Source organism: Cupressus sempervirens, chromosome 6 (assembly GCF_028749045.1).
Source record: "Cupressus sempervirens isolate cs-2001-9-10 chromosome 6, ASM2874904v1, whole genome shotgun sequence".
In the NCBI taxonomy this organism is placed as follows: domain Eukaryota; kingdom Viridiplantae; phylum Streptophyta; class Pinopsida; order Cupressales; family Cupressaceae; genus Cupressus; species Cupressus sempervirens.
This window is the reverse complement of record NC_143123.1, coordinates 42,095,558-42,116,230: the sequence shown is the minus strand read 5'-3', so window position 1 is coordinate 42,116,230 and position 20,673 is coordinate 42,095,558.

The following is a 20,673-nucleotide window of genomic DNA, read 5'->3' as shown; positions in this document are numbered from 1 at the left end:
TTGACCAAAATTGGCAAACATTCATTCAAAAGCTATGAACAAACAAGCAGACAAAAGTTTTGAGCAAGCACGTCAAACACACCAACATCCTAGGAAGCTTTCTACAAGGATGAAATTTGGTTTAGCTAGGGAGTCCTCGATATACGCAAGGTACGTGAGGCCCAAATCCGTAGATGAAACCAAAAAGATGTCACACAGCTGAGAGGAGCGGTAACCCACTTCTCCTCTTTCACTTCTCAAGGGTATAAAGTTCCTTGAGGCTTAGCCCGAGTGACAAAATTTTGATCCCAAGAGAGGTGTCTTTGGATTCACCTCCCAATTTTTATACTCCGCCGAAACGCTGGAGTTGAGGTCGTCCCAAGGGGTGATGAAATCCCCAAGCAGGCCTCCTAAAACTAAAAAAAAGGTTTTGGATCCTAGTCTTATGCACCCAAGATGGCCTGCAAAGGCGACAAGGGGAGAGAAGATTAAGATGACCTTGGGCTAAAAAGAAGAGTTCTTTTTCAATTGATGATTTAGATTTTGTAAGCTATGATTGAAGACACTTTTGATTATGGCATACAATGTTCATTCCAATTTAACAGCGTCATTAGCATAATGAAAGTCGAGAGATCGTCAACATAAAAAATGCGAGCGCCATTAAAAATGTGTCAAAACCATGCGATGTTCATTGATTTTTAGGCATTCAAGATGGAGTGTGAGTTTATTTTAAGCCCAAAACAAAGATGTGTAAAACTCGATTGCCAAGCGCACGCCCGGAGGCCCTCCACGTCAAGATTTGTCTAATTTTTATGCCCAAATGAAGTGTGAGCGAGACTAATGTGCATTCAAGGAAAATTTGATTTTAATCCATGGCATTCAAGAGTGTGTTTAGCAACATGCATTCAAAGACAAGTGATTAAACATTCAAGTTTTTTCCTTTGAGCATTCAAGATTGAGATTTTGTGTGTTGTTTGAAGAACTTTGAAGTGCTTTGTTTTAACCTTAGATCATTCAAGATTGTTTTTGGACTCAAAAGTGAAAATGACTCTTTGGACTTTGGTTTTCATTCACGATTTTGTGTTCTAGTTTGCATATTTTAAGCCCAAAAATGATATTCCTAGATTGTTTTGATGCATGAAAAACCTAAGAAACATTCAAGATTTTGCAATAAGACATTTGTTTGGAACAAATAACAAAGCTTTTAGGACAATTTTTGGCAACCATTTAGGACTCTTAGTTTTCATGAGATTTTTTTTTTAAGAACTTTAGTGTGCACTTAGTGTTGATTTTGAATCTTTTGAAATGGAAACTTGAAGTTCTTTTTAAATTCCCAAAAATGAAGTGTTCCTAACTTTGCATGAATGCATCTAAAACCTTGATGTTGCAAGGATGCAAATGATTAGATTGGTTTAGTTTCACTTGTTAAAATATTTTTTCTTTTTTGCAAATTTTTAATTTTTCAATGGATTTAAGTATGATTTGGGGGTTCATTTTAAGCACTAAAAAGAAGTGTGTATGATTTTGCTTCCTAAAAAAAAATGGCCAAGATCTCCCACAAGAAGAAGAAGAAGAAGTAGATGGAGTAAGAAGAATATAGACAAGAAGAGGAAGAAGAATTTCAAGTTCTTTGTCCACATATAAGCTTGAAAAATCTGCAAACACTATGAGATAGATTATGAGTTCCTTTGTCTTCTTCATGCTCATGTAGACCTACAAAACCAATTTATACAATCCTACCAATCACAAAAACAAGTAAAATTAGCCAAAATCAGCAAATGACATACAAAACTTGACTAAAAAAGCTAATGAAGATGACCCATGCGGGGTCCCACCGGGCGTGCCAAAATGTATATGAACAATGTTAGTATGCTAATAGAAACCAAATTTAAATAAAGCTTCTACAAACTAAACAAAATTCATAAACTTCAAGATAGACTAAGATGAACTCTCAATTGAGAATATGAGCCATTAATGGACTCTCTCAATAAGAAGCTCTCTTGTTGAGTAGCTTTGTCTAAATGGATAGGATGTATGCTCAATATGCTTCCAAAGGCTTCAATGGATGATTGTGGATTTTTGGTGTGGATAGATGGCTTTAGTATGGATTTGGATCTCAAAATAGCATTATAACTTTACTTCATGGATTGTGTTATTTTGCAAAGGGGAAGGATCCAATTTATAGGCAAGAGGCTTGAGGGATTGAGGGCTAAGATGCAAGGATGGGAAAAAGCTCATGGAGGGCTCAGATTGCATGAGAAAAGAGCACATGGATTGTGCTTCCTTATAGCCAATCAAGGAGTGACACATGTCACATGGTGAGAGGATGGAGGAAAGGGGAAGGATGAGTCAACAAAGGAGGCTCAAGGGATAAAATCTTCATAAAGACCCTCATAATGACTTGTAAGAGCAATAAAAGGGCTTGTAAGAGTCATTTATGGCCTAGTGGACTTCATAAAGTTTTATGGTTGAGATATTTTGAGGGTGATGAGAGAAATTTTGACTTGGGCTTGATTAGGAAGGTTCTAAGCTTGCTTAGGCTTGTGCAAATGATTAGAGGATGGATTAGGATGGTTTAGGATTAGCTTAAGGATAGGCAAGTGGATGGCATTTAATGAGGGTGGGTGAAGGAAGAGATATTTGTTAACTTTGGCTTGGGTTAGGAAGTTTTAACTCATGTTTAGGGAATGTGACAAGGTTAGGAGGGGATTAGGATTAGGTTTAAAGACATCTTCTAGAAGAGTCTAGACTTTGGATGAGGATAAAGACTTTCTAGAATAGTCTAGAATTTCCTAAGATGAGGATGAAGACTTTCTAGAAGAGTCTAGAACTTCTTAGGATGAGGATAAATTAGATTTTTAGGAAATAAATAAAGTTTTATTTATTTCAAGGGTTTGGGTTGAGGAGATATTTATTAAAACTTTTTTAATAAACATGAGGATTAATATTTAATCTTAATTAAATATTTTGAGTTGGGATTAGGGGTAGGAAATGATGAGATTAGCCTTTAATCGAAATTAAAGAAGGATTAGAAGATTTTGGAAGAGGTTATTGGTCATAAGGAAATTGGCCAAGTTTTGGGCAAAAAATAAATTTTTTATTTATTTTAAGATTTTTGGTCAATTTATTAATTAAATAATTAATAAATAAGGAAATAATGTTTAAATAAGATTTAAACATTTTTGGGAGGGATTTCTTAATTAAATATTTTTAATTAAGATAAAGGGATTTAATGGCATAAAAATTAATTAATTAATTAATTAAATAATTAATTAATAAATGATGATGTCATCAGAACTTTTTCAGAAAATAAAAATACTTTATTTTCTAAAGGGTTTTAGGTGTCTACACTTCCTTCTTCTTGTCTTCCTCTTCTTTCCTCTTTTTCTCTTCTTCTACCATTTTAAAAAATTTCTTCTTCCTTTTTCTCTCTTTCTTCCTCTTTCTTTTTCTCTTCCACATTTACTGTCCTTTGTTCTTCCTTTTCCTTTTTCCTTTTTTCTTCTTCTCTCTTTCTATTTTCTTCTTATGTTTTTCTTTTCTCTTCTTCTACCCTTTTCTTTCTTCTTCTTCTTTCTTTTTGTCTTCTTCCTTCTTTTTCTTTTTTTCTTCATCTTCTTCCTCAGAGCTGGTGTAACTTGTAAAATTTGCAACATTAGGGCCATAATCCTTAAATGGGTCTTTTTTTGTGTCAATTGTGACCTTTGTGTTGTTAATTTTCATTGTGTATGATCCACTAGTAATATGAGGCACTATTGTTGTTGCCTTATTTAGATCTGCCATGAATTGAAAAATGGCCCTTTCTATATCTTCTTTGACTTCCTAATAATTACCTCTCATTATCAATATTGTTCTTGTCTTGTTCTTAAGATAAGGTTCAAGACTCTTTATTAGGTTGGCTAGGTGTTCATCACTATCAATCTGGCATAGCTTTTTGATATGATTTTGTCTGGTGCTCTTGTCTTCATTAGCTACCCTCTTTCTTCTATTCATTAGTCTTTCATAGAGATCCTTAGGTATCCCATCCTTAACATCTTCAAATTTCTTACTAGACAATATTATATGTCTAATAATAGCATTCTCAATCTCTAATCTATCAATTTTGGTGTAAAGATGATAAAATTTGTTTAACTATACAAAATTACCTTCATCAATGATTGTGTTAGAGTAAATAATTATTTATTCTTTTACTTAAGTTTACTTAGGTTAATGCATTTAGTTATTAGTTGTAGTTGATGAGTTGTTGACAACAAGAGAGTTTGTTCTTATCTAAGTCATACTTATCCTCTCACCTTGTTTGAGGATATCCCACCTTTTGTGGACGTATGCTTAGTTGTCAACCTTATCTTTTAACACTTTCCAGCTTGTTCTACAAGCTTCCATGAGGCCTTTATATTCGGGCTCTCTCATTGTATTTCATAACTCATTTTCATATCATATTGTATAGCAATACATTTTCATTGTTTGCAATCTTCTCTCTTAGTCTGTTTAGTGTTATTCCAAGCTCCACCTCTTCCTTCTTTGGTTTCCCTTTGACAGGTTATTTGCATGCAGGTAATCTTAGTGAGCTGTGAAGTTGGCTTTCATCAAATTCTACATGGTATCAGAGCCTCCCTGCTACTTCTTGGCTGAAGGATTTTTGAAGCCACGATTCAAAGACACAAACCCTAGTTTATTTGTGCATTTTTCTTCAATCTGGGGGAAGATCATTTTTTCAGAGCACTTTGGGCCTAAAAAAATGCTGCCATTGAGTTCAAAAGGCCTGTTACAGTCAGAATTCATATAAAACTTTTTGATTTTGGCTTTTGGGTTTTTGGGAATTTTTTTAGGCCCCCTACAAATAGTTGTATGAAATTTCAAAGCAAAAATAAAAAATAAAAAATTCGGCCACTGCAGTAGTGCCCCTGCACCATTGCAGTGCCACCCACACGCCACCCTCACTCAGCTCCGACACCACTGCAGTTGGCTACACCGCCGCAGCAACACCCGGCTCAGTTGTTTCCTGCGAGTCTCTCACCTACCACCAGTGGCTCGTAGCTCCTCCAATAGCAACCACCACCATTAGTAGAAACCACCACTACTGCTACCACCGCCAATGGTAGTTGCCGCTCTACGGCCCCTACTGCACTTGCACTTGCGTGATAATTTTCCTGCACATTTGGCATGTTTTCTAGGTGCCATGTTGGCATCTACCACGTGGCCCCTACCACATCACTTTTTTGCCACATGGCTACCACGTGTCATGCCATGTGGCCCTTTTTGCTGCAAAGCTGTCAATTTTAAACTAGTCTTTTTTGGATATCAGCATGATGTCACCCTACATCAGCACCCCTGCCAACAGTCTAGGTCCTTTTTTGACCTACTCACAATTTTTTGGCCATAACTTGAGCATACGAAGGTATTTTTCCAATCCAAAAGAATTGTCAGAAAGATGGTTCCAAGATAGAGACAATAGTGTAGGTATTTTTAGGTTTTGATGTAGTTTTAGTACTCATTTTTGTAGTTGAAGTCCAAAGTTTTGTTTTTCACTCTGGCAAGCATATCTTTTGCGTCCCATCTCCGTTTTTTGAAAATGTTATATTTTTGGAAAGCTAGTTTTGTCATCTTTTTAGAAATGCTATCATTTCCTTCAGATTTTGCCCCATGCTCTTTCTATCATATTTTTGGCATTTTTTTCTCTATGGTGGATATCTTGGGTGTTCCAGGTCTGAGGATCATTTTCATAGCATGGGATCTTTTTTTTTGGGTTGTACTATCTTTTGTATCAGCTTTTTTCCTTTTCTAATTATTTTAGCTATCATTTGTAAGCATCTTTATGTATATGCACTGAGATAAAGTGCCACTCTTGCATTTTGGGTTCATGAACATTGTTTTGAGATAGTTGTACTTGTACTATTTTATAAAGCACCATGGGGGGATAATTGTTTGCCTCTTTTGTGCCCTCTTCATTTTTTTGCCCCATGCAACATCGGTGACCATGTCTTTATAAGTGTTTGTACCTCTTCAACTCTCTCGCCGTTCTTGGTTCTTTCTGCAGAGGATTTTGGCCCACCTTTTTAGTTGCCTGTCATCTCACCTCGTCTACATTAAGGGGGGGTTATTTTGTTGCTCTAATGATTCCTTGGTTTGATGGTTCAATAGTGTCAACTATGTATTCAGTACTTGATCCTATATTCTAGGTGATTGTAGTGGCTGGCTACCTATGCATTTCAGTGAGATGGATCATCTACCATATAGACATGCTCGGTTTGTGCCTTCTTCTTCCATGGAGGTTCTTCATATCAGTAGTTTCTTTTTTATGACAGAATTTTTGACTCCTTCATGCTTCAGTGATGCTCTTCATGATCACTCTTTGTTCCTATTTCATGGGACATTCCTCTAGTTGGAGGCTTCTTCACTCCTTCACTAGGGTTTCTTCCCTCTTTTTGGGGAGGGTTTTTTCCATGAGGTTTTCTCTCTTTCCCCATTTTCAAAGGTTGCATTTCTTTTCATTGTACATGGGCACCTAACATGGCCTTGTTTCGAGACCCATTCTGTATTTCATCTTAGTTTTGTGAGCTTAAGGCATTCCCCTAAGTTGCACTTAAGGGGGGGTGTTAGAGTAAATAATTATTTATTCTTTTACTTAAGTTTACTTAGGTTAATGCATTTAGTTATTAATTGTAGTTGATGAGTTGTTGACAACACGAGAGTTTGTTCCTATCTAAGTCATACTTATCCTCTCACCTTGTTCAAGGATATCCCACCTTTTGTGGATGTATGCTTAGTTGTCAAGCTTATTTTCTAGCACTTTCTAGCTTGTTCTACAAGCTTCCATGAGGTCTTTATATTTGGGCTCTCTCATTGTATTTCATAACTCATTTTTATATCATATTGTATAGCAATACATTTTCATTGTTTGCAATCTTCTCACTTAGTCTGTTTAGTGTTTTTCCAAGCTCCACCTCTTCCTTCTTTGGTTTTCCTTCGACAAGTTATTTGCATGCAAGTGATCTTGGCAAGTTGTGAAGTTGGCTTTCATCAACTTCTTTAGATTGCACTATTTAGCTTCTCAATATTAGGCTTAAATGCATTTCTTCCTATGGTCACAACTTCTAGTTGTTTCTCTGTTGGCTTCTCAAGCTCAATCTAACCTCTCATCTTCTTCTTAGGTATACTTGGAATTATTTATTTATCCCTCTTTCCTAGTCTTATCACCATAGCTTTCATTCTTTCATTTTCTTGGAGATCCAAGTGACTCTTTCTTTACCTCATCTAATCTAACTGACTTCCTCATTGCCTTAACCACTTCCACTTCCTTTTCTTCTTTTGATTGCTTGGCTAGTGGAATAACAGGTGGATAGGTGTCTTCTTATGTGACATTGTTGCACCCTTAGATGGTCCAGCCGATACCAAGGGTAGTACATACATCATCCCTTGCTTCCCTATCTGCCTCATACTTATGATGGTTTTCTTTACTACGCTCACCTCTTCTTCTATATCCTAGATTGTTGCATGATTTTCTTCATTGTCATTTCAATCTTTTTCTTTATTGTCTTCTCACTTATTACTTGACTGACTAGTTGCATTAGTTCTTCATAAGCCCTGAATTTGTCAAATTCTTCTTCCTTGTTTCCTTAAGGATTTCCTCAACATATCCTTCAATTTCTACCTCAGAGATCTCATAGCCTAATGGCTCAACATATAACATTCTTGATTCTACTGCTTCAATGTAAGAGAAATTAGTATCTACCATGAATCAAATGTCATCTTTAAACTTCTCTACCATGGAAGGTGGAATTTTGAATCTTCTCTTCATTTCATTATGAAAGGTCTTCATAATTAGATCTGTGTTGCTATGGATCCTATCAATAGGATGCCTAGTATACATCTATATTATCTTTTCCATAGTACATTTGTCACTGCTGACTATTTCAAATACTAGCATGAATTGAAACTTCTTAATCAAGTGAAAAATATGTGTAACTAAGGATTGAAATCTGAACTGATTGTTCTTGATCTTTTTGATTCTTTTTAGGTTTTAAACCAACTACGCTCTAAGAATCTCATTCAATTTTTTCTTTCTCAATAAAAATATTAAATGATGCTTGTACAAATTTGGCTGCCATGTCATCCTCTCTTGAACTGGAACATGTCTTTGTTGCAATAATTCTACTCATAAATCTAACATCTTCTTGCTTGATCTTGCTAATAACTATACCTCTACCATTATAAGCTGATTTAGTGTTGTCCAAAACTATTTTCTTTAATTTTTTCTCATTGACAGGTACACTACCCTCATTGCATAATCCATTAACTTCATGAATTAGTTTGGCTGAAATCTCTACTACATTAGCTCCCAAATAAAACTTTCCATCATGAAATAATCTTTGTCCATTCCTCATTGTCAAATTTGTAGGAAAATGAGAATTTCACTAGGGCATTATCCTTTAGATACTCAAAACCTTGTTTACAACTCATGTCCTAATTATAGATTAGGTTGAACTCCTTGGAAACATATTATTCTCCTATAGTCTAAAATTTACTTATGAGAAAACTACTTATGTCTTCTAGGTGAATGTCATTTTCCAGAACTTTTGAAAATATGACACTAGGATCATCTACCAAGGGTTTTACTAGGCTTTATTTCAACTTAGGTCTTAGTTCTTCCTCAACATTATGAATGAAAGATCTATCCATTTTCTTACTTGAATTATGAACTTAATTCTCTACTCAAACACTTGTAAGCATAAATACCTTGATTCAATTCTTAACTAGGGCTTTCTAAACTTTGCACTCTAAATCATCTTCAATTCTCTCTTTATTGCTCCTTAACTCTTCACACGATCAAATGGTACACCGGATCTCATTTGCATCCCTTAAATCTCATAAAATTGATCTCTGCATTAATTGTGCAAGTATGCAATTCATAAAAAGTTGTCTCTAGTTATCAGTAAACTGATTTTATTTTGCGCACTCACATACAATCTCCAAATGACATGCGCTATTAACCATAGTTTTGACTCATCATGCACTACCTCATACTAGCTGTGCAAGCCTTAATTCTTCATCTGCTGTCTTTTCTGCCTCTCTGATTATAATTTTTTAATAAAAGATTCTCAATTCAAATAGGATGAATCACAAACAATTGTTGACTTTAGTCTTCCTTCAAGTACATTGAATGATTGTTCTTCCAATAGTATGTGCAAGCCTGATGGATATTTTCCTTTGACAAAAACTTCTTTGAATTCTTCCACATGTTCTCTTAACTCATCTTTCTGACTGTTATTGTTGCAATCACTTCTCCCGACATTTCTATTGTTGTTCCTTTTGAAATTCAAATTCTTGTTGATGTTCCTCATATCCATCCTACAAAAAAATTCTATATGATTGAAGTTATTTTATAGTTGACATACTGGTGTACTATTTCTTTGATTAGATCTAGATTGGTTAATAGGTGCTCTGCAATTTCTAGCAATATGTCCAAATTCAATATATTTGTAACACACAATGTTGCTTCTTGCTCCATTCTTTCCTTCATTTGATCTCCTTTATCCTACAGGGTTAGTACCTCTAAAAATTCTTCTACTACTACTATTACTATCAAATTTAGGTTTCTTACAATCTACTTCTTTATGACCAAAACCATGAAAATTGTAACAGTAAAACTTAGAGAAAGGTTTGAATGACTTACTTGTATAGTCTCTTTTCAAATGACCAATTTCATTACATGCAAACCATCTACCTTTAAATTAATACTTGACTTCCTTTGGTGATTCAACTTGCTCAGTTTGCTTAGGTCTGTCACTTTTCCGAGGTTGATTTGCTTGCTCAACTTCCTTTAATGAATCATTAGATTGACTGGATTCAACCTTTTTAAAAATCTTTCCTATGTTCAACATGCTCAACAACTGGATCTGGTTCGTTTCTTGCTTCATATTTCTTAGATGAATTTTCTCTAATAAAATATCCAAGACTGGTCTTATCATATGAAAGTCTCTAAAAACATAGTTGCTCATCAATTTTCTCACTATTGGAATATAGCTTCTCCAATTGTTTCTTAGTTTAGGTTAACTCTCCTTTCACAATAGTGTTGTATTTTTCAAGTTTTGCTTTTCCTAACTTGATGGACTCAAGTTTAGATCTCACTTTTGTAAGATGGGATCTTAGATCTATATTTTCATATTTAAGATTTGGCTCAACTTTTCTATCATCTTTCTTCAAGCTTATCTTTAGTTTAGTAATTTTCAACTCATGTTTCAGAATCTCATTTTCTTTCATCAATCTTGATACTTCATCACTATCTTTTATCTAATCTTTAGTTTCTTTTCTAGATTTGAGATGATCAATCTTATCTTTCAATTTCTCAATGTAGTCTTTTGCATCTTCATATCTTTCTTTCAGGTTGTCTCTTTCTTTATTGAGAATATCACTATGCTCAAGAGCTTCTTCTAGGTTCTTATGTAATTCTTCCATATCCATAGGGATCTTACTCAAGATGATAAGCCTCTTCCAAATAACTATACTTTGATACCAATTGTTAGAAATAGGGAATACTGAGAGGGGGTCAATTAGTATTCTACAAAATTTAGCCCAAATCTAGATATTATTACTTGCCTTATAACTTGTTTATGAAAAAAAACTAATTATACTGAATAGTAAACATAACCACACAATAAGAGAACTCATAACACCATATTTTGTTAACTAGGAAAAACTTGGCCAAGGAAAAACCCCAGTGAGGATGGTACCCACAAAATGATCCTTAAATCAAAAGTATCTAGTTAAAGATATTGATCCTATTAAGAGTCTATTACATGCATATAGTGTCTCTGTCCTTGTTAGAGGACTTAGGCCTTGTCAGAAACCTCAACCCTGTTAGAATTTGCTTTAGCCCTATTAGGAGTTGCTACATATACATATACAAAAAAATTTACAATCTGAGCCCACTACCCAAACATGTAACTACAATGAAGTTATTCAATAGAAGAGATAATTATAAAACCTCTTATAATGCTAATATCTTCAATATCTAATCTTTTCCTTTTCTTCTCATCACAAAGATTTATATCCTTCGATCACACATCATAATTCACATCACATAAAGTTTGCATAGTCTTTCTTAAAAGAACACTTAACTTTGAATTTACATTATTTCCTTTATACCTTTTTAAATCTTAAAACATTGTCAAATTGGCCTTCAAGCTTTCACATGCTTGACAAAATACAAAATCAACTCTTTCCCTCTTAGGGTTAACATCTAGGATTTGGTCCCTAACTAGTCAACTAATTATTTCATAAATAAAATAATTCCTTAACTCATAGTTAATCATTTTGTGTTATACTTTGTTCATGTGTGTATATTGTAGCAACTAGTAAAACTGTCATATCTTCTTATGTATTGACTGTACTAACTCGTACACTTGAATATGTCATCTTGACATCTTGTATTGTTTGTACTTAACTACACACATGCCCATAATTCCTTCATCAATTGTATATACCAAAACTATATATGTTCTACTAGATAACTTAGCTAATACTTAGACAATTTTCTAAGTCTAACTGGTGCATCTTCATCTTCAAGATCTACCTTCTTAATACTAGATATATGTTGCCATGAATGAAAACTCCAACTTATCTACTTATAGAAATTTCCAACAATATCCAAGTAAGAAAGATACCCATTTTTCATGTCTACTATTGTGCCATAGTGTTGTGTCAAAACCTACAACAATTGTTTGATGTTCTTCCTACTCAGGTGCATCAATTATTTCTAAACATTGATTTTTATCTAAAACAATTAAACTAGAATAAATAGGATGACCTGTACAAATATATAAAGTGTATACTTTTGCACCTTTTTCTACTACTATGGAACCTTTTTCTACTATGGAACCTTCCACTTTTTATCACTAAAAGTAATTGTGCAACCCTCATCACCCAATTTCCCTACTGAAATTAAATTTCTACTCAACCTTGGAACATGTTTTACCTCTTGCAGTAGCCAATAATTCCTATTATGCAACTTAATATTAATTCTTCCCTTTCCAATAATCTCAATGTTCATTATCTCTCAATAAACAAGCACCAAATCCCCTTGGACATTATCAAGAAAATAGCTTCTATGGGGTGTAGCATGAAATGAAACCCATGAATCATCAACATTTTCTAATGAAAGAAGCAAAGAATCATCTTCAGATTTTTTACTTACCACATTTTCCTCCTTATTTCCTTCTTGTTTGTCTCCTTCATTACTCTTCTAAGACTACAATTTTTTCTTCTTATGGCCTGGTTTCTCACAATACCAGCAATTTCTTGGTCTTCTAGAATGAGACCTCTTTCCCTTTTTCCATGATTTCTAGAATTTGTTCCTCTCCCATTTGTTCTACCTCTACTTTTTTCATTCAAGAAACTTCCTCATGTAAATCCATCTAAGATTTTCTTACAAGTTTTTTTGCTTAGAATAACAGTAATAACATCACCAAATTTTAGTGTATTGGAGCTAGAAATAGAGTTACTCACAGTCATTAAAAAGTCATTCCATCTTTTAGGCAAAGAACAAAAAATCAAGAGATCCCTAATTTCTTCATCAAAATTGGCATTTACTAAAGATAATTGATTGGTAACCATATTAAACTCATTCAAATGTAGACATTCTATGGAAGTGAAGACATTTAATATCATGACAAGAGTGGGAAGAAATATTCTCAATAATAGTAGAAATTTTATTAGTAGGCATTTGTGTCTCATCAAGATTCTTAGGAAATAAAGGGGACTAGGGATCAAAGGCACCCATAAGTCTATAACTTATCCTAATTGAAATGTTATAGGAAAGACTCAATATCATAATACTCTAGCACAATATAAGAAAGAAAGTATAGATCTAACAACCACAAGCATGACATTTGGAATAGATGTGCAAACACTCATTAAAATTATATATATATATATATATATATATATATATATATATATTTGCACACAAGATCTAATAAATAGAACACTAAGCATGAAATAAAAAGTGAATATTCAATACACATAAGAAGGATCTAGCAATACAATTAGAATGGAAATCTCATATGTAAGGTTCACCAAAAATATACATAAAGAAAAGGGGGAAAGAGAGTGTGAGGTATTGTCCACATTTCCCTAACACAAAAATAAAAAAGATTATGCCCTACTAAGCTCAAGTCAGGCTCCAACCTAAGTAGGAAAATTATCCTTTGATGATTATGATTAAGAATGAGATGGTTTTGTGGGTAAACAAAATAATGATGCAAAATAGAAGGCTACATAGGAAAAATGATAATATTCAGGAGGTACACACTAACAAAAAGAAAATAAATAGGTCTATTTACATTTACATGATCTAGAAGATTATACTAACACGTAGTTTTAAATTCACAATGATTTGAAGGGTACAAAAAAAATTGGATGTTCTACTCTAAGGTATACTTTGAAGACTTTTATTGTGCTCCTTATATTTTTGCCTAAAATATTGGTAATTGCCATGAAAGTGCTTGAACTTTCTCGAATAGTTCTGACAACTACACATGTTCTTGCACACAAAAAAATGGGGAAAAGGTTGTGGAAAGGGGTTTGCCTTGGTCAATCCCCTATGAAGGAACCAAACCTTGAAAATGAAATGGAATTTCATAAAAGAAACCAAATGTAAAGGTAAATATTAGATTTACTTTTCAAATACCTTCATGAATGGATAGTGAGGTCACACATATTTATGAAGATGTGTGTATATTGCTTGAGTTTTAGTTGTTGACTTTGAAATGTAGAAAGGAATCGAGGATGCCTTCACAAATGCATGGATCTATAAATGTCACTCTTAGATCTTCAATGTTGTCATATTTGATGAATACTTGCAATAAAAGAAGAATGCATGTAGATGGGAAAAGGATGTTATTGTTGAGTTGGGAACTCCTCTATTTGGCCATCATGGGAGAGAAGATTGCTACAATTTAGAACATTGCCTTCAAAATGATGTGGATTCTTGGATAAATGCTAGATCTTAGATGCTTGTCTTAAAATCTAAAATTCACTTGATTGCTTGCTTCTAGATCTTGAATCATCTCTTATGGTTGATAATGAATCATGGATACAAAAATGAGGAGAGATAGGCCACTTATATACTTCACACATATTTTAGGGTTCAAAACTAATCTAGGATGACCATGGGGTTTAATTTCTCACCAAAACACTGCAACAAGGTGATAACTCAAATTTGAGCCCATACTTTGGGGGAATTCTGTACCTAGGAAAAAGAACCAAAAATGATATATGGAATCAAAAAGATATGGAAGATGTCAAATCAATGGGAGACATATAGTTGGATCAAATACAAACAGGGAATTTGGAAATCGACAAAATTGGGCCTAACGTAGAATCCAATTATGGATGCTAAAAAAATTATGGCAGTATAGGGACATCACATTTTTTTTGTAAAAATATGACACAATTCTTTATTATTACCATGACCTAATTATAATCAAATGGAAAACATTTGTATAAAAATAGGAGAAAATATTGGTCCCTTGCTTCAATCTACTTTATTTGCATAAAAAAGGGACTTCTACATGGTGGATGATAAGGAAAAGCACTTAGCTATTGAGGTGCTATTTGTGATGGACTCTAACTAGGATGATGATCATCATCATGATATGGTTGTGAACTTTATGGTGCCCTAATGTTCCTTCAGGGATTCCTTGAATTCCTAGTATTTCTCTAGCCACACTAACTACCCTCTCATAGCCCATGTCTTCTCCAATAGTTGCTAGCATGCCTTATATTTTTGTTTCCCCCCTCCAATTATTGTTGATCTTCCAATGGGGAGATCACCTCTTATTTCACCTAGTATTGGTTGAGGGATTTTAGTACATCATGAATATTAGTTTGTTGAAGAAGCTAAGGTCCTTATTATTCTTCTCCCCTAACTCTTTTGTGGGTGGTGAAAGAGAAGTTTGTAGTGCAAGGTCAAGATCATTGTCTCCAATTGGTTCCTAGCTTTGATCAAAACCTCTCTCTCTCTCTCTCTCTCTCTCTCTCTCTCTCTCTCTCTCTCTCTCTCTCTCTCTCTCTCTCTCAACTCTTGTGAGTTTTACTTTATTTCCCTTGATGGTTGAATTGTAATGTGTTTGGACCTCCTCATGCTTATCTAGTCACACAAAAAATAGGGGAAAAGAAGTTACCTTATCCCATCTACCTTTGATGGAGAGACCTTACATTCCTTCCTATATCTATTGAAGATTACATGGGTGAATATTTTACTTGAGAATTGTTTACCCTAATTTGACATTGTTAGATATCCTTTAATCCAAATTTAACTATGGATTATACAACCCTTATGTTTGATACCTTCAATCTCTCATATGCATTCTAGAAATCAATTTTGACCAGACAAAATCATTCTTCAAGTCTAGATTTTTCTTGATGAACTATGGCCCCTATCATTTGTGCCTTATCTCCCTCTTACACTCTTACTACAAGAAACATATGTTATTTCCAAACTTGTTGCATAATTATTATCTACAAGTGTTGTCCCAAACCAACACATTTTTCACATACATTATCCAAATATCCATGTGCATTATATAATAGTAAAAATTACACAAGTTTTTTGTATACATATAATACAAGCATTCTACATTGCAAACTATCAAATCATCTATGTCTAGCATTAGCATCAATACTACTTATCCATGGCATCTCTTTGCTTAATTAATGTCATTGCCCTCAACTCCCACTCGTTAATGATAGTATGTTTTTAATTCAAAATTGAGTTGATGAGGTGACTAATACTTTGGATACCTTGAATATTTTTTTGTATCATTTCTAGATCCAAACTAGCTTTGCATAAAAATGGATTTATTATGTCTCATCCGAACTCCTGTCCAACTTGGATTCCTACTGAATGGAAAGAAATTAAACATGGCATGATTTCTAGATATCTTGGGATCCTCTTTGGAGTTGGAGTTTCTCTCAAAGATATGTGGAATTGGTTTATCAATAAAATCAAGGGAAAACTTTTGAATTGGACAAATAGATTCTTATCTATGGCTAGTTGCATCAAAGTGACTAACAAAATTCTTCTCTCTAGTCATGTGTACATATCTTCTTGTTGGTTGCCTTCTAAAAGTTGTTATCATCAACTTACCTAGCTCATTAGTGATATCTTATGGGCTAAATGAGGGAAACAAAAAGGAATGCCTACTAATTCCTAGCAACATTCCATTCAACCTAAAGACAAAGGAGTTCTAGGAAGGAGCTAATTAGATCTCACATTCAAACAAAATGTGTTGGTAATTCTTGGGAGGTTGTTAGCTGGAAAGATAGGATTCTCTTAGCTCCATTTTTCAAAAATCAAAGATCGACACCCTTCAACGTCATCTAGAAGGCCTGGAAGATCACTTCTACAATTTGGTTTGACCATTCCTTTACTGATGGGCTAAGTTTCCCTTCTATCTGGTAGAAGAGGTTGGTCTAAGATGATGGCAAGCTTTTAAGCATTATTCAGAGGTTCAAAGGAAAATGGCTTTTTTAAAAGGTATTAAAACTTTCCAAGGTATATGGGATCCCTCCACCTTCAATTGGAAATCATGGCCTCTCCTTAAATCACACTTTCACCTCTCTACTTCTAATAAACAAGTAATTATTGATATTTAGCAGCTCGTGATTCTTGAAATTTTCAGCTTGCTATCATTGGATTGTCATGCAAACTTCTTGAATGACTGAAGATGGCCTAATGCATGTGGCAACCACTTCTTCCCCCTTCTAACCATTTACAAACATCTCCTTCCTCTAGTTTCCATGTCATCCCATCTTAATTATAAATGGAAGTGCTCCTTTCTACAGTCCAAATGGAATAAACTCACCCTCCAAATCTGGAAGTCTAAAGTTGATGCACAATCGCAACTTCTAGCATGGAAAGTCCAAGTTAAGTTGCTTGTTGGCAACCACCTTAAATTTGTTTATCATTTTCCTACTTGTCCCTTCTGTGTGAAATCACAAACCATTTAACATGTGTTTTGGTTTTGTAGTCATGCTCATAGCTTATGTCACTCTTTATCCATTGCCTTGTCTGCATTGTTCCCTTTATCTTGGTCTTGGAAATCAACTCTCCTTGGTGTTGCTTCTTGCTTTGAGCATGTTTCCTACACTTGTAGACAAGTTATTATCAAATCTTTATGGAGATTTCATTGCAATGTAGTATTTGCTCACACCTTTTTTCAATTGTAGGTAGAAGTTCAAATGACATGTGAAAGTTTATTTCTCCAATTGGACAATATGAAAACAAATTGGCCTAACATTTGACAAGATGATACAATTCCTATTCTCCTTTAGCAGTTGCGTACATTCATTGAAAGCAACAAATTTAAGCATATAATTTTCATCATTTTGAAGATCCCACTAGATGGAGCCTGTTGCACTCATTGGTATTGACAAGTTCTTTTGTTGTTTTTATGTTGTACAAAACTTCCTATTCATTAAAATTTCCTTATATGCTACATCATGTGTTAGAATTTGTATAACAAATCTAAAGGAGCAGGGATTATAATTTGAAAGAAAAATACAAGCTACATAGAAGAATTTAAGCAAGGACACAAATATGCTCTCAAATATGTTGTATATTTATCAAGAGAAAAACCTACATGATAATGTTACAATGAGAGATTCAAGTCTTATTCTATTACATGTGAGCTAGCTTGTTTATATAGGCAAGAGTTGGGAGGATACTTGGACAAGAGTGAGACTAGTGTCTCAACTTGGGGGAAATAGAGGCCCGGTGGAATCAACCACCTACCATCCACCTACAATCTAGAAGGGTGGTGTCCAAATTGGAATTAACCACATGTGATAGCTTAGGAGTAGTTGGAGTCAAAAGGATGACTCACAATATCCTCCTAATAATAATATCCAAGAATATATAATTCTTTTTAATTTGTGAGCTCACCCAAGTAAACTTAATATAAGAGTTAAATAGAAAAGAACCATTTACTCTAACATCATACAATTGTTTGGTTCTTTTTGCGTTTTCTAGACATTGGCCCAACCTATACTTTCAGCTGATTATGAATCAATTATTGTAAAATTCTTGTTACCAAACTTCAACTTTATGTAAATTTGTATTATTAGCTTCATCCAATAAAAAAATCATCAATGTGCATTAGAGAGTAAAGAAATTGTATAATTTATCATGCATATCAATACACAAGAAATCATGTTCTTATTATGATATTAAATAGTTTCTATTTACTCTCTTCCATCTCTTTATAATGGTCACTCTTTTCATAATGTTTCTATAAACTCCTTTTGTTCATTATGGAAACTTTCATTTTTCATTCTTTTTCACTTTACAAGAATGTTTCTATTTCCTCTCTCTTGTATCTTGTATATATAGATCATTCATGATCGGTGTTTAATAACACAATTATTATTTTACCATAATAGTTCTAATACAATGTAAGATGGAAGAAGCATAAAAATAATAAAGGTTTGAATATGAAATAAAATTGTTATTCAAAACATCAATAATTAGAATCAACCAAGCAAGTGAACCAATGAGTACATGCAAATAGGCTTTTCCAAATTCATGACTTAATGAGATGACATGTCAAGAGATCATAAGCTTTACTTCCAATGAATGGATCAATTCACTCTATTTGTCTAAGAGGTTAAGAGTTTAATAATGAATTGATGAATAAATTAGTTTGGATAAAAGTGAAATTGATCAAAAATGTTGTTAACTAAATATTGATAGGAAATGATGGCACTTGCATGACAAAGTGTACATGTGTCATAATTAGCTATCTTAGTGAAGAAATTAAAATAATCATTATATCCAATGAAGATTGATCGACCACCAAAAGTATAGATGAATATGTTTTCGACTCAAACAAATGACATGCATACAACTCATGAGTCTAACTATCAATTAAAAGGATCCATTAACTCAATCCAATTCAAATAGAGGTGCTCTTAACTAGTCAAAGGTGACATATAACGACTACTAATCAAGAAATTTGTTTGCCCGTGATATATTTAGCTACGTATGTAATAGGAATTAGATATTTGTAAAATTTTGAGTGAATGTATTATATAAACACACTAACATACCTACTTTATAAACATAAATATGAAATATTCATGACATTTTATTATTATCTTCTCACCATCAACTATATTCTTCTTCTCAAGGGGTTGGAGTTCAATCTTGAAGTCATATTTAAGGTAAAACTCAATCCACTTCCTTCTCTCAATTAAGATCATATGGAGATTTGTTTGAAGAAAAATAAATATTTTATGTTAATCTTATTTAGCTAGTAGTTGCATGCTTATGCTCAAAAGAAATTACATTTTTTTCAAATATGAAATGATCATTAATAATGTAGAAAATGAAATCTAAAAATGATAAATGATCACTCAAATAGTTATTTTCTACAAACTTGAAAAGAGAAATAATACAAAAACATTTACATCTAAATTAATTAAAACCTTAAGAACTTTTATCAATCCCCAATTTTGCAAACATGCAAATATTATGGAAATAGAAGCCAAATGAATAATGAAACTAAAAAATTGTAGCAACAAAGAAAGTAGAAAAAAACTTGCAAAAATATTAAAATATTAACAAACATAGATGAACAAAAACATGAAAAACAAAGATTTGTTGGAAATTTGCAAGACTGCAGAAGAAAAATAAAAAATCTGTAAAAATGTAAATTGAAAACACGAATGACTAGAGCACAACTCCCACAAATAGCCTATCACCTTCACCTTAAAAAATGCAATATCACCCCTACGATCTACCTTCTAGTTAACCTAGAAACTAACTTGCTTTGGGTGCATGATTAGAGCAGACCAAACCCCCCAAACCCCAAATCACATGTTAGAATTCCCCAATTGTAACCAAACCAATTAAGTAATTGATTGAACCAACCAACTCATTTAAGGACATATTTGAATGGATATTTCGTTTGGCTTTAATGTTGGGTTGTTACTGTGAAATTTAGGAATGGCATTTCTGTTATTCACATCTGCTAACTTGTTAAGGGCGGTAACAAAAAATGAAGTAGCTTGATCTGGCATACCCTCCATAACCATCTCCTTGTATCTTCACTGCAAATCAGTTTAAAAGTTACGCCTTGTGAACTTCTAATGAAGAATTGTGTCTTCTCTTTTTTATGAAAATCTACCCCTTTAGTTGTTTTAAATAGATCATCAATGGTGCTCCGTGGTGTTAACTAAGCTACTCTATCAGCCAAGGTTCAGAATTAAGCGGGTAAAGGGGCTTGAACCTAAGCATCACTAGCTCAAAATAAGAAAAACACGGGTTACCATAAGCCCTGAGCAGCACTAGCTCAAAATAAAAATAATAAAAATAAAAATACGGGTTGCCATATTGCAACCACTATTAAATGAAGGGTTTGGGATGTATAATCATGTCATCATTTTCTGCAGAATAGACGTTGGCAAAGTATTCAGATGATCACATCCCATTAGTCATTTACAAGATATCTTGGCATTCAGGGTATTACTTAATTACAGCATTAATTACAATAAAAAAGCAGCCCTTTTCTGCTCAGCACAAACCCAATGCTCTAAACAACTAAACCATCGTCGCCTCCATTTAATCCTGAACATAAATTTCACATTTTATGATCAACCACATCAACACATTTGAAAGGTTAATGGTCAACCGTC